This window comes from Coturnix japonica, chromosome 26 (genome assembly GCF_054131305.1).
Source record: "Coturnix japonica strain WE chromosome 26, WE-NBRP24, whole genome shotgun sequence".
Taxonomy (NCBI): domain Eukaryota; kingdom Metazoa; phylum Chordata; class Aves; order Galliformes; family Phasianidae; genus Coturnix; species Coturnix japonica.
This window is the reverse complement of record NC_140688.1, coordinates 4,538,302-4,552,648: the sequence shown is the minus strand read 5'-3', so window position 1 is coordinate 4,552,648 and position 14,347 is coordinate 4,538,302. Positions and strand designations below refer to the sequence as shown.

At 41.8% G+C, this 14,347-nt stretch overlaps 1 long non-coding RNA gene and 1 pseudogene across 2 annotated transcripts in view; one reads left to right on the top strand and one right to left on the bottom strand.

Annotated features, from left to right (window-relative positions):
- Positions 1-10,955, top strand: part of LOC146756717 (uncharacterized) — a 47,729-nt pseudogene extending 36,774 nt beyond the window's left edge. The window contains exons 24-32 of the transcript XR_014937357.1: positions 318-493; positions 689-755; positions 3,223-3,335; positions 3,743-3,884; positions 4,638-4,931; positions 5,619-5,851; positions 6,239-6,485; positions 8,406-8,451; positions 9,964-10,955. The product of XR_014937357.1 is annotated as an uncharacterized LOC146756717 (transcript). The remainder of the gene's footprint in view (positions 1-317; positions 494-688; positions 756-3,222; positions 3,336-3,742; positions 3,885-4,637; positions 4,932-5,618; positions 5,852-6,238; positions 6,486-8,405; positions 8,452-9,963) is intronic.
- LOC146756705 (uncharacterized) overlaps positions 1-14,347 on the bottom strand; it is a 378,411-nt gene that overhangs the window by 156,536 nt on the left and 207,528 nt on the right. The gene's annotated exons all lie outside the window — the stretch shown is intronic.

Genomic DNA, 14,347 nt, shown 5'->3' with positions numbered 1-14,347 from the left:
CGATAGAATAGCAAACAAGTAATTTCAGGATGTCACAAGCCACTGAGAAGGTAGGATTGGCAGTGTCAATGCTCATAATGGTGTTATAGAAAATCCTTTGTGCAGATGGGAGAGGCCAGTGTCACAGATGATGAAATATCATCTGTTATTGTTCATTTGCTAAGAGAAATGAAGGCTTGAATGAATTGGAAACGATTCCAGTACTTTGGGTAGGGGGTGTATGTAGATACATGCAATATCCAAATTCTTCAGTGCTCACTGAGCTCTCTATACTGAACCTAACCGGGCTGCTGAGGATTCTCATTGCTACTTTACAGTTACATGACTCTGAAAAACAGCGTATTCAATATGAGCGTTGCATTCAAGATTTGAAGACTGACCTAGATAATAAGGAAAGACAAATATCAGCTTCTAACCAAAAAATGAAAGACCTTCTGTTAGCAGCTTCCAGAAGCAGTTCTACAATAAAGCAGCTGGAAGAACATGTCCAACGGTAAGAAAATAACAGAGTGAAGCAAGGTTTTGCTTTCTGGGATTCTCTGAAAACGTCAGAATTGCCTTGTTGCATCATCAGGGTAAAACATGATTTTAAAAGAAGCTCTTGCTTTAAATAGCATTCTTTCACACCATTCTTTTGCAGTGTGCGCTATTATGGATTTGTCTAATAAGATCTGTGCTTCTCTTTAAGGCTTGAAATGGAAAATGCCAGGGTGGAAGCTGCTGCGCAACACCAGGACAAGAGAACTGAAGCCTCAGTAAGCCAGTCATAAACTTCCCTTTTATTTATTTATTTTTTATTTTTTTATGTGAGCTTCTGAGCCTATTTAGATATTTTTCGTGGGGAAGTTATGTGGTTTTCCTGGGGATCATAGGGGAGCTGAGTCATCTGAGCTGTGGTGTGACTGTAGGGTACTCTGAAAATCCTGATGGTCTATTCTCCAGTTTTGAGAGTTTTCCCATAAGATAAAGGTTGTAAATCTCCACCTTTCACTGCTGCCATTTCTGTCTTTGCAGTAGTATGAAAATGTTTGTGTTAATCAGCATGATTCTTTTGATGGATAGGACGGACAGTGTCAGCAGGAGGGAGATGTGTGGTTGAGATCTGGGAGGGGAAACCTGGATGTGAGAAATCTATTTTATCTTCAGAGCTTTGTCATAGTTTCCACCTGAGCTCATTAGGTTCTTTTTCCATTTGTGAATATGTGTTGGTACTTTACTGCCCCGCAGGGGGCTGAGGTAAGGAAAGAACAACTAGGTGAAGTAATGCTGTGCAGTCAGTGGCAGGCAGCTGGGAAGTAGCTGGTGCGCATGCATGGCTTAGCATCTTGTGTAACCTTGGAATATTCTTTAATTAGTTTGCTGTTGGAAAATTAAGCTGCTATAGGGAGAATAAGAAGGATCTAGTGGAAGGGAAAAGCTGTTGATTATCTGCACCAGAAAAGTCTGAGTTCTTTTCCAGGTTCCTTTCCTGTCATCTTCTTTTGGTGATATACCAATTAGAAGGTTTTTAGCATTTTTAACACTTCTGTATTTTACCCATACATTGTCACATAGGGAGAACCGACATTTAACATATCCTGTAAAGACACATGAGGAAGTTTTATGAGTTTGTCATATAAGCCTTTAAGCTCAGGTTTTTATGTCCTTCTGTACGTCAGGGATGTCTCTCTTTTTCTTAAAATGTGCTATTCAAAGCATGTAGACAACTTTCATTCTTTACAAAGGGAACTGAATAAGCAAACTTGTTTACACACAAATGCATCTGTGATGCAAATCTTTGCTCCTTTGTGTAAAAGGATAAGTAACATTGCTGTTCTGAAAACATTTTCTTGCTCTGAGGAGATCTGCAGTTATTTCACAGTCAGTAAGTGTAGGGAATTTTAAGAAAACTGTGAGTTAATGTTGTATGTGTGTCTTCTTATCTCCAAATGATGTAACCTCATTTTATCGTATAGAGAGCATTCACTTTTTCCACTAGCATTAAGTGCTATTCTTGATGGTGCTTCTCAAGCCATCTTTTATAAACTCAGTGTAACATTCACTATAGATCCTTAGTTGTGAGAGCTTAGCCCTGCCTCCATTTGAGTTAATAGTTTATAATGCAGTTTATGTGCAGTGTTGTCTCTCTGGTTATCTTGGCATTCCCTTTGTCATTGTTGTTTCCATAGATACAAAATCAGAATATGTTGGCTATGACATCCAGAGGCTCATGCATGATGTGCGAGGAAGATCGAAAGTCGAGAGCCCACCTTGAAGACCATATTGCTAAACTGAGTAGGGAAAATGCTGAGCTTTTAGAAGAAGTGAGCCCAGAAAACAGTCCCTAACACCTAGCCAATACCCAGAGCAATGCTGACATTTTCTTGAGTTCTTACATACTCTGATTTTATATCCCTGCTACTCAGGCCCTGAGTACTATTGTGATTTGGGTGTCATGAAGGAATTGAATAAAAGCCAAGAGAATATCTCGGAGTTGTGCTGTCAGAAAGACGGTGTGGTTTGATACCAGTTGAGCACATGGAGCAAGGCAGCAGTTCCTGTGTTCTTTATTTGATTTCCGTCTGGTTATTGTCTGACCCCTTGATTTCCAAGCAGGATTAAAACACCCCTTATTTTCAGTGCAGTGTACGGAGGAACTGCTGCATGTTTTCAGAATAACAGGAGCTTAAAACCCTTGCAGAATAAATAAGGTGCAAATGCAAACTACAGAACTAGTTGCCAGTTCTCCTGTAGTTTGTCTGAAAAAACACCATGAGGAACAGCAACTAAATTAGTAAACACCCACAAATAAGATATGGAAGTAATGACTGAGAAGACACTGGTGAATTCCAGAAAAGCAGACTCTTCCACAAGAGCCTGCTGGTCATTGGAATGAATGCTGTAGAGTGTGCAGTGTTCTCCAGGGCTGTGGCTACCTGTGCAAGCTGACCTATTAGCAGAGGAACTGCGGAAGCTGTTCTCTAGCATCTTTTTTCCAGCTTTTTGGGACGAAGCCCAATAAGGGGGCAGAGGAGCATTTGCTTCAGCAGGGGCGTTAATTGGTATCCCTAGGTCTTGGCCCGCTTGTGTGAAGCCTGAAGTGATTTAAATGTTTACAAGAATCCTGTGCCTCAGTGTTCTGCTGAATGTGGCAAAAGGATGGATATGTGCTATCTGCAGTTGCTATGTGTACTGTCCTGTGCTGAGTGTATCATGTATTTTTGTTTGTTTGTTTTTTGAAAGTGTGAGAATGAAAGAAAGAATGTGAAGAAGCCGATAGAATTGAAACGACCACTTGAAGCATGTCTTGACCAGGAAAGGGAAAGAAATACTGAACTGCAGAAGGAATGTGACAGGTATGGTTCACTAGTACTTGAAAGAGAGCTCATGTAGGTTAGAAGTCAGGCTTTAAGGAACTTGCATGTAAAAGCAGGTGTGTTTAACTCTGAGCAAATTCAGATCTCACATCAGTTCTTGCAAGACAGTTCTGGTACATGAGCCTATGATTTTCTGTAGCTGCCATAAGAAGAGCAAATGTAGGCTGCCTTGCACTTCTGGGAGGGAAGTCTTTTTTTCCTCTGTTGAGGTGAAATGTGGACCCTCCAGGTGATCTATTGCATTGAAATGCTGGTTTTTCTTATTAACTTTTGGCCTGTTGAGCATGTTAAAAATGAAGCAAGCCATAGCTATGCTTTTCTTGTACAAGCGTGACAAATAGATACCTAGTTCCTTTGCTTATTTTCTTGACTGATTTGTTGTGCAGGTTCAAGAGCCTTTTGAAGAAAGCTGTGAAAAAACTAAAGATGCATGAAGCCAAAGAAAGAGACTCCCAGTTCAATTTCCAGGGAGAAATGAAGAACAGGTATTCTGAAATGGTGAATGAAGTTGAAAAATCAAGAACAAAGGCAAGTTCTTGTTGTTTCTTTTTGGTTTTTTTGGTGTTTTTTTGTTGTTGTTGTTTTTGTTGTTGTTTGTTTGTTTGTTTGTTGTTGTTGTTGTTTTGTTTGGGTCATGTTAATTTCTAGAGACTTGTAATATTCTTTTCAGTAGGTATGGAAAAGTTATATTTCTGGGAGAGAAAATTGGCTTCACAGTTGACCTTGGAAACTACTGAAACATCTCATATTTTGTACATATTCTTGCAACCAGACACTGGATTTGACCTAGAGAGAAAATACCTTCCTTTACCACTGCTGTGGAAGCTGCTTTTTGAAGCACTGTTTACAAAGCTTTCAAGAGCAATGGCAGGAGGAGTACTTGTTTCCTGTGCCCAGTTAACTGTACTGGAACATTCCCCCTGAAGCATGATAGGCATTCTTTCTGCTGTCTGGGTAGAGTGGTTTGATTTCCATCGAGCAGTAGAGCAGTGCACAAAAGAATGGCCCTAGTGCCTTTCAGCACACTCCCGTAAGTGAAATTCTGCTAGTTTGCTACTTGTTGATCTTTTACTTGCTGCAGAACTGAGGAAGGTTGTAAGTCAAGGAACCCTATTGGCAAGAACTTAAAAGTTGTTCTTCCCTTAAAAGATGATCTTGTCTTTCCTTTGACTCGGGTACTGAGTCAGCAGATGACAGTTACAGACTTGATGGTCTTCCCCTTCATAAATTTTCAGAGAATAATTTTACACCCCTCTAAGTTCATTTTATTACTGTCTGTAGGTTACTGAACTTTCTCATCAGCTGGATTTAGAGTGTAAAAAATGCGTCCAACTACAAGGACAAAACCATTATTTGCAAGAACTGCTGGCTCTAAACATGAAAAAACATGAAAAACTAGAGAAGACCAGATGCCAGCTGAAAGAAGAGGTGGCAAACCTGAGACAACATCTGGAGGCTGTCCACAATGTGCACATGATGACTTACAACCAAATCGAACGATACAAGAAAGAAGTGGAAGAGCGAGCTGCACAAGAAATAAATCAAAAACTTCAAGAAGTCAATTTGTTTTTGCAGGTAAGTGAATTTGTTGTGTATGTCTGTAGTTTTTATTATGTAACTTCTTTTTGCCATTTCTTGTTCGTACTTTGGTTTTTTGTGTTAGTGCCATACTTCTATATTTCCTGAAGGGAAGTGGAAGAATGGAAAATTGTTTGGCGAAAGTGCTTTTGTGTGTGTAATTTGCCTGCAGGTCCCCAAGCTAATAGCCGTCCCTTGACAGACTTCTGTTTTGCAGTTCTTAGAAGAAGCTATGGCCATCTGGTCATCTTGTTATTGCTGTTCATCACATGAATGCTATAACTTAGAGATGGCTTGGCCATACGTACAGGTTATGCTTTATCATTGTACAGGATAAAATGCTCAGGGAAGAAGTCACTGAAGTTACCGTGGGGCAGAAAGAGTGGGGATGGGATTCTCATAATTTCTTTGTAGAATCCTTTTTGTGTGCCCTGTCCTTCAGCCATAGCATTCTTTTAGTAGCTGCTCCCATAAGTAATATTGCTAAGAGCAGATCTGTCTGGATGAAAACAGTTATTTAACGTGTTGGTTCCAGGGTTTTGCCTTGATTGCTGATAGTAGTGAAAAGGTCCAGTTGACTCAGTTGAGTAAAACTGGGCCCTTTAAATTGGTTATGGGCAACCGTATAGGGAGATGCAGTTCACTTTTTCTTTGCAATGGTTGAAATTGTATTATCTGCTTCAGGTCCAGGCAGCCTCACAAGACAAGATAGAACAAATCAGAGAAAATCATCATGCCTCGCTGAGAGACCAGCTGAAGTGCAGAATAAAAGAGGTTGAATGTGAGTTGGACAAAATAAAAAATACCAAAGACAGTATTTTTCAAAACGAATCTATGCTTGCGGAAGTGGAAAAATACAAAGAGCTGCATCGTGAAGAAATGAAAATGAGAATAAGGCTAGCAAATAAGCTGGAAAGGTAAGTGCGTGCTTTTTTGGAGTGGTAACAAGACGTGAAGTAGCAGTAGCTTGCATGAAAAACCTTGTACTGTTTCCTCCTAAAATCCTTTTTCTGTGTCTTGTCAGCACTATGGATGTAAGCGTAACCCTCTAAAACCTTTCCCCTTTATTTTTGGAACCACCATCATTTCACTTCAGTGTTCTAGCAGTCACACCACTAGTTATGGCATCACTGGCCCATGTTTGAAGTTGATAGCATTTTAACACATGGCCTTTGGGCCCCTCTCATTTTGGACTTCTAATGCCTTCTCTTTTCAAAAGCTGAATAGTAGTCAAAGACCTGGAAGAAGTGACTCTGCAAAAATATTATCAAAGATAATTCTTTGTGTGTTTTTAAATATTTCAGAACAACCAAGAGACTTGCAGAAGCCAATTGTAAGCTCTTTGAGGAACGCCAAAGAAACAAATCTTTAATTGCGAGCAGCACTGTCAGTGGAGGTCCTACTGCAAGTCCAGGAAAATATTCAGCTGAACTGGGAAATCTCAGAAACAATTCCACACTGAACAGAAGCTTCAGCCAAGGGGAATGCTTCCTAGATACTGCTGGGACTGCATTATTGGCAAGAAAAAAAGTTGAAGTGTACATGGATAAGGTAAGCATTGTGAAATACTCTTCAGTGATGAAGACTTTAGGTCATTAAGATTGTACAGAATTCCTAGAGTGCTCAGACACCAAAAATACTGACATCTAAATGATGAACTATCTAACTGTATATACACATAACTATGTACTTATGTAAGGTTTTTGTATTGTTTTTTTTTTCTTTTTTTTCAACTAGAGAAAATTTAATAAGCAGCTGCTGTGGCATTGGAAGTTCCCAGCTAAGCTATTTATTAAACTTTACTGTATAGAATGTGCATAAGTGTATGACATACTTGAAATGGATAACTTTGACATCTTTGCTCAGCTCATCAGACATCTCTGGTCAAGCCACGTTGTTTTTTTCCTTACTGATCTTCATTTTTAGTTTCTTTTAGTACATTAATACTAACAAAGACATCCTTTAAAACTAGGATGATGTGAGTATGATTGCTTTGCTTCTTCCTATACAGTCTGCTGTGGGATGCATGCTGTGCCTAGTAAACATTTCTTTTTGTGCTTCCTGCTATGTATTATTACCTGAGAAAACAACAACCTACTCTTCAAGTCTTCACAGCTTTATAATATTTTGCAGCAATTTATACATGATTGCAACTTCTGCAATAGCTTTGAAGTACTTTGCCAGTTGTGCTGCTTAGTACTTGGCCTGTTCACCAGGCTACTTAAAAAGACAAGAGTTTACCTGACTCTGAGCCTTGTCTTTGCTGCAGTTATACCTCAGATTTTTCCAGTAATCTGTTTCCTTCTATTGGGAAAAAAAAAAACAACAAAAAAACCACCTCTGTATTGCCATTAAATTCAAACTAAGTGCTGCCTTCTTGGATGGAGGAGATTACAAGTTCTCCTGACAGTAAAGTTCATAATAACTGGAAACTAAGGAACTTAAATTGGAGTTTGCCTCGTGTAGTCATCTTGCACTTTTGTTTTTATGTAAAGCTCTCAGTGCACATTTGGTGTTTTTCAAAGTAAGGGAGGTTATCTGAAGTAGAGTGTGAGCATTTCCTGGGATGAGGAAGCTCGTGTAGATTTTGGCTTTGATTTTGCAAAAGCTTTGATAAAGCTTCAGGGATAAGAAGCTGAAAATACTTTACGCCGCTGTTATTCAAAATGCTGGTATCAATTACTTTGTCCATGCAACTGTTTGAAAAAACAAATTGCACTGATTACAAACAAGAGAAAGAAATGCAGCTCTGAAAAGTGGGTGCAGGAAATAATAGTGACTTCTGCTAGCTGCAACCAGCGTGAGTGCATGGATTCATGAAACCAGTTTTCCTACTGGTAGCATAAGAAAGGGAACACCTACTTCCCATTCCGTCTCTCAGTTTCTGTTTCCTTTCTGATTTTATTTCCTGTCTGCACTCCTGATTTTTAGCAGTCTTATAAATTTCCACTCTTTTGACTTCTGCCTGTTCCTCTTGTTCTTTTACTTGGCACCACCGAGAAATTTCTTGCTCTGTCTTCTTTATGCTGCATCCCACAGTCAGATAATTACACCTGTAGGTGAGACCACAAGCCTTCTGTTCTCCAGGCTTAACAGTCCTGATGCTCTCAGCCTCTCCACGTAAGCCACATGCTCCAAGCACTTAACTGTATTTGCTAATGACATGAGTCTGGAAGCTATATGCTGTCTGTTTTGACAATTACTTCTATGCGTTAAAGACCTGATGGAAAATAACACAGGAGTCGCAAATATCTTCAAATGTAAATGATCGCATACGGTGTTTGGACTGTGGCCCTTTAAAAGGTCTAATTTCTCCTTATGAAAACTTTGCATTCAGAATAAATGACAGTAAATAAACATCTCCTGGGAGAGCGAGGGGCAAATGCTCCTTTCTAGCGATCCAAGCTGGTTTCTGTTACTTAATAAAATGTGCAGTGTTATTTATAATGCATGTGTTATTTATAATTCTAGGTACAGAAGGAATTGGAGGAAGAAATCAATAAGGAACTTCAGCAAGGTAATATGCTACTCTGATATCAGTGTTTTTAAGGAAGGTGATGACTGTTCGTAACTTCTATGTAATTATTTTCAAAAGTTGTCAAGATTTGTGCTGTTTGAAGCACAGTGTGGGGCTGTTTTTAACTCTAACTTAGAGAGTTTTAATGGAAAACTTCCTGCTAACCAATATACTCTTCAGAATGTTCTGCAGCTACTTTTGAGAAGAAGCATGGAGAGCAAACCATCTCCCCCGCACAGATACACTTGGCTTAAGTTCAAGTCACCTTTCATCCTCAGGCACAAACATCAAATGTAAAAAAAAAAAAAAAAAAGCCCAGAAATAAGATTTTTATGGACTTCTGTCACTACTTCTCTTTCTGCATACATTCATTGCATTCAGCACTTCAAATATACCATATACATTTTCTGGTGTTCTTAATTTTTGCTCGCTCTTTTTCATTGCTTTTTTTTGTACCTGACATGTTGTCATACTTGTCTTTGGATAAAGAAGAATCAGTGGAAAAGATAGCCTTTCTTTAGGTAAAAATCATTCAGCAATATATAGGCAAACACAGCATGAACTGATTGCTTTTAATATGCAGTGTAAAGCCTGTTCTATAATAAAAGGCCAGGTCTTCAGAGAAGAATTCATACTGTTTCACAATTAGCATTCTGCCAGAGTCACTGCTGCTGTTCCTAGAGTTATTTTGAAGCAGGGAGCCCTTGAGAATCCAGCTGTTGCTTCACAGCTCTTCCAATTTCCCTGAATAGACAGAAACCCATTGCCATGTGCTCATTTGCATATTCAAACATAATTACATGTGTAGTAGGAGCCGTAGTATTTGCTTGGTCTGGGGATCTTGTCTGGAAAAGGCTGATGGATGGAAGTACTGAAAATCCTTTTCTGCTTCCATCGAAGATGTGTTTCCATGAACGAAAGAGGGTTTAGCCAGGGAAAGTTAAGACATCCCTGGCAGTTAAAGTTAAGGCTAAAACTTTCATATATATATATGGGCATGTAATAACAGGATGCGGAGAAATGGCTGTAAACTTGAAAGTAGGTAGATTTAGACTAGATATTAGGAAGAAACTCTTTACTTCCTAATGTAAGGGTGGTGAGACTCTGGAACAGGTTGCTTAGAGATGTTGTGCATAGCCCCCATCTTGCAGGCATTCAGAGCCAGTCCGGATGGGGCTCTGAGGAACCTGGTCTAGAGGGAGCTGTCCCTGCCTATAGAAGGGAGATTGGAACTGGGTGATCTTAAAAGGTCCCTTCCAGCCCAAACCATTCTGTGTTTCTAAAACCTGGAATTTCTTTAACTAGCTTTAAAAATTGTATTGGCTGATCATTGAATGTGAAAAAATGTTTCTTCCTTTATGCCTTCCTTTTTGATTTGTGTTTTCCTTGGAAGTTTTTAAATATCTCTCTAGAGCATAGCCTGATCAGTTATCAGTAATGTTTTTACAGTGACTGATTTGACTCAATCTACTGTAAAAGTAACATCGTGAATCTTGTTTCTTTTCTTTCCAGCCACCGCTGAGCTTGAAACTGCTAGAGCTTCTCTAAAGAAATCTACTTATGGATCTTCAAAAAATCTCAATGTTGACCAGGATCCCCTTTGCAGAGCGGTACAGGAGTACCGGGATGTTTTAAACCAAAATTACCTGATCTAAATATATTTTTATTTAAAATGTAAAGGGAAAAGTACTGGAGATCATTTGTTTACATAGGAGGTCTGTGACTTCCCATCCTGCAGCTTAGTGTGGAAACATCTTTACTGCGGTTTGAATATAAATTTTAAATATATTAAATAGGTTGACACTCTGCACTTACCTGTTGGTCACCGAGGGGTAGTCAGTTTATTTTGCACTCAGGATAAGAACCATATCTATTTTTAATTACTGTCAGACTGAGTAAGGTTGGTTCTTGAACTTGACGGAACTGTCAAAATGTTTTTGACACATTATTTTGCTCCATGTTTTTTGTTAAAGGTTTTACCAGAAGCATTCCTTTGGTTCTATTTAACCCTTCCACTGTTTGTGGTAGAGTCTCCAGTGTTATTTTAACGCATAGGAGATTTTGATTGGATTCCTGCCAGCTGTTTCCGTCCTGATGCTGTGAATATTTCTGCTGGTTAAGTGGAAGTTTTAGCAGTGATTAAGCTGGAGAAGAATGCACTTTACATTGCTGTCACTTTCACGCACCTAGGGTTTAAAAATACTGTGCGTGTGTAGCAGTGCCAAGAAAGCTTTAATGTGACCTTTTTGATATTTCTGACTTGATATCCTTGTTGGATTTTGCATTAGAATTTGACTCATCTTAAGACATTCACAGTTGGTAGATGAACACATGATGAACCTGAAGCGGTTCATAGTGGGAAGAAGGAAAATTAATGTTTCAACCTTCTGTCTAATTGGTACTGCACCTTTTTATATGAATGTATTTTATGACACTAATATGCTATATTTAATTCCAGATATTTATGTTCCAACTTGGTATTTAATAAACTTTCATATCTGGTACATCTTTGTTTTATTCTGTTGGCCTTCTTGACTTGCTTTCCACCTCATTCCTTGCCTCTATGACTTGCTACAGTCCTCCTCTGCTCACTTCCATCTCTCCTTCCGGTGCCTTCAGTCTGCCCTGAGATCAGACAAGTGGCCAGCATGCATTTGTGTTCTTTTCCTCCTGGGTACTTGAAGCAGTGGGGCAAACAGCTACTATATGTCATAAGGTTTGTCATCATAGAAATTAAGGGGTATATGCTTGAAACAAGTGTGGAGGGTTGTGATTTTAATGGGTGTGCTGAACCACTTTCAGGTCTTCGGTGGTGATTCATTAACAGGAAGCCGAGGGTAAAGTCTCTGTTGTAAACCTGGCCATGCTTGGGAGGGGGATCTTTGGAGCCTTTTCTGCAGGTTGGCCATTCCTTTATGAGATAACTTCTGGTGGCCCTTTGTGCTCTCTCCAGCTGGTACAAGCCAGGAGCCAGGTGGAAGAATATCTCCAGCAGAATCCAGACAGCAAAGCACTCATAGAGTACCTTGCGCTTCTCCATGTTGGTTAAAGCCAGTTCTCCCTCCTCATTTATCAGAGGGAGTGCACTCTCCCAGGTCTGTCACTTCTGCCCAGTGCACCTGTAGGCTCCCTTCTGGTTATTTTTACATCCCTCGCCAAGTTCAGTTCCATCTGTGCCTCAGCCTTCCTGATCCCATGCATGTCCAGACAGCATACCTGGCCCCTTCCCAGCTACCTGTCCCTGCTTCCACTGCATACAACAAGCATGCGGGGCAGGGCCAACCAAGGAGTCCTATTAAAACTAGTGCCACCAAAAACAGCTGACGAGCCTTGGTAATTGAGACTCCTTGCTGGGAGGCACTGAGGCCCTGAATTTGCCACCAAAAATAACCTCTCCAGAGCAGTTTGCTGTTATCTGGGGGCACATGTCACAGATGTTAAGAAGACTCTACTGCCTCTGATAAAATAGAAGGCTACTACCCACTCAAGGTCTCATTCAAGTAGGGTCCCAGGAGGCTGCAAAAAAGGAAATTACAGAACATTAAAAGGGACTTTGAATCCCTTGGGAAGATGTTAAAGGGAGCAGGAACACAAGTAGTCTTCTTTGTACTGCTGACTGGGGGCTGAGAAATGAAGAGGGAGAATGGGCCAGGTAAATTACTGGCTCAGGTAATGGTGTCAGATCAAGGTTTTGGTTACTGTGATCTTGGGCAGGCCTTTGAGAGACCAGGTATGTGGACATCAGACAGAATGTGACAGAGCAGGTGGGGCAAAAGCATGCTGGGGAGCAAGCTGGTTGGATTGATTACCAGCACTTTAAACTAGATTCAGTGCAGGGAGTGGATAGTTCCTTGTGATAGAGAAGGGACAGGGAATGCTGTCATTTAAGGAAACTGCAGGGGAAATCCTCAATTTGTGAGGAGTCTTGTATTTCGATATCATATTTAGTAAAATAAGTTTTTCCTCCTTAGATTGCCGCTGTTTTTATCCCATTCCCCTTTTTCCCCCTCCTTTCTGGGCCCCTGGGGGGGCCCACGGGGTGGCTTCCTCTGTCACGGGCATAGGTAAATCTAAGTAACCCATGACAGATTTTTTAAAGACTAGTCAAATGCAGCAGTGGGTGTGGAGAAAGAACAAAGAAATCTGTAACGGACTGTGATCAATTATTATAATTTCCATTGCCATCGGACTAGCAGCTGCGCCGAGCCCGGGACCGGACCGAGTTGGGCTGCCGGAGCAGTGAGGAGGAGCGTGTGTGGCCCCTTGGGGTTCGGTGCCTGCGGATATGATATCGAAATACAAGATAACACAATATAATATAATTGAGGCTAACAAATCGAACAAACAGAGAGAGAGAGAGTCCCCGAAAACAGAGAGGCCTACTGTGAACTCTATGCGACACGGCTGGAACGCTTCCCACTCTCCGAGAAGTCCGAGAGAAGGAGGAGGGCACTCCAGCCTGGGAACGAGATTATACAGCGTCCTGGTCCCGTGACTTATCATATCCCAGAGACAACAGGGGTAACGTAGTCTTCTTCTGTGGACTGCACATTCAATAGAAGTATCCATACTTTACATGATGTTATGATGTGGAATACTGATAGCAAAATTACAAAATTACAAAACCATGACACACGGTGAACACCAACCCCGTGTGGCTGCAGTACTTGATGGAAACAACATTATTTGGGTGACCCTTGAGGGAAGCAATTTCCTGACCCGTCACCAAGTTCCACATCTTACAGCTCCGGTCTGTAGGAAGAAGAACGTGCCTGAGAGAGTTGGGCTGGGGAGTTCATCCGTGGCGTGGAGGCACCGACTCCTTCCCAAGCGCTGCCTCCCACCACCCACAGCTCCTCTCCAGGGCAATGGAGCCAGCCTGCTCCAGCACCTGGACATCAGAAGGCAGGGACAGGGGAGCAGCCCAGAAGGAGCCATCCCTGCCATGCACCCCAATTCCCCACGCCAGCCTGGGGAGATCTATGAGAATAGCGCATAAAAAGCCAGCAGCCCCCACACCTGTTCTGTCCAATATATGCCTTTTTAGGCAGTGAAAAGCAGTTCATCGGTGGCATCCAGGCAGAGCACAGGCTTGGTGTGTCCTTCTGCCCCAGAGACGCACTGCAGTGGGGCTGTCCGGGCATTCTTGGTGCCACCCACTGGATTAATGATGCCCCCTGCATGGGAAAGAAAGAAGGTGGGGTAGGTATGTGGAAAGGCACAGCACTGTAAGGTCCTACAGGCATGGGAAAGCACGAGCTGCCTCACCCCCAAGCATCTTCCACTTCCTGGTAGGGCAATGGGCCCCTCCATCTGAACTCAGGCATATCTGAGCAATCATCTTCATGGAAAACCTTGGCATCTCCCCACTAGCAGCCCCTGCCTAACGGCTCTGCCCAGGTGACACAGACTGTGAGACGTGATGCTCACGGCCTCTGCTCTGAGCCAGGAAACTCAGCTCATTGGACCTCAGCTCAGTTGAGGACAAACTGCACTTTCTCCATCCTGAAGCTCTGCCAGGAACGCTTCATTAGACCAATTTCATGGCAGTTCCTTCAAGCTGCCAGCCAGCCCGTGGTTGGCAAAGTTTGGAAACGGAGCTGTACTCCTTTTAAAACCAACAGGATGACAGGGGGCAGCACTGGCATTTGCACCCAGCACCCTGTCCCCGATGCTGGCTCAGAGGATCCATCCTCACCAAACCTTCTTCCAAGGGATGCCCTGCAGGCACCTCATCCCTCCGGCCACAGCATCTGCCAATCACTTCCACATCAGAGTGTTCAGAACACTGAGGTCCAGCAGCCCCACTGCTGCAGTCCTGAGCTATGTGGACACCAGCAGCTCTTTCCTGCTGGCATTCCAAGCGCCGCCTGGGGCTCTGAGCTATGCTAAATCT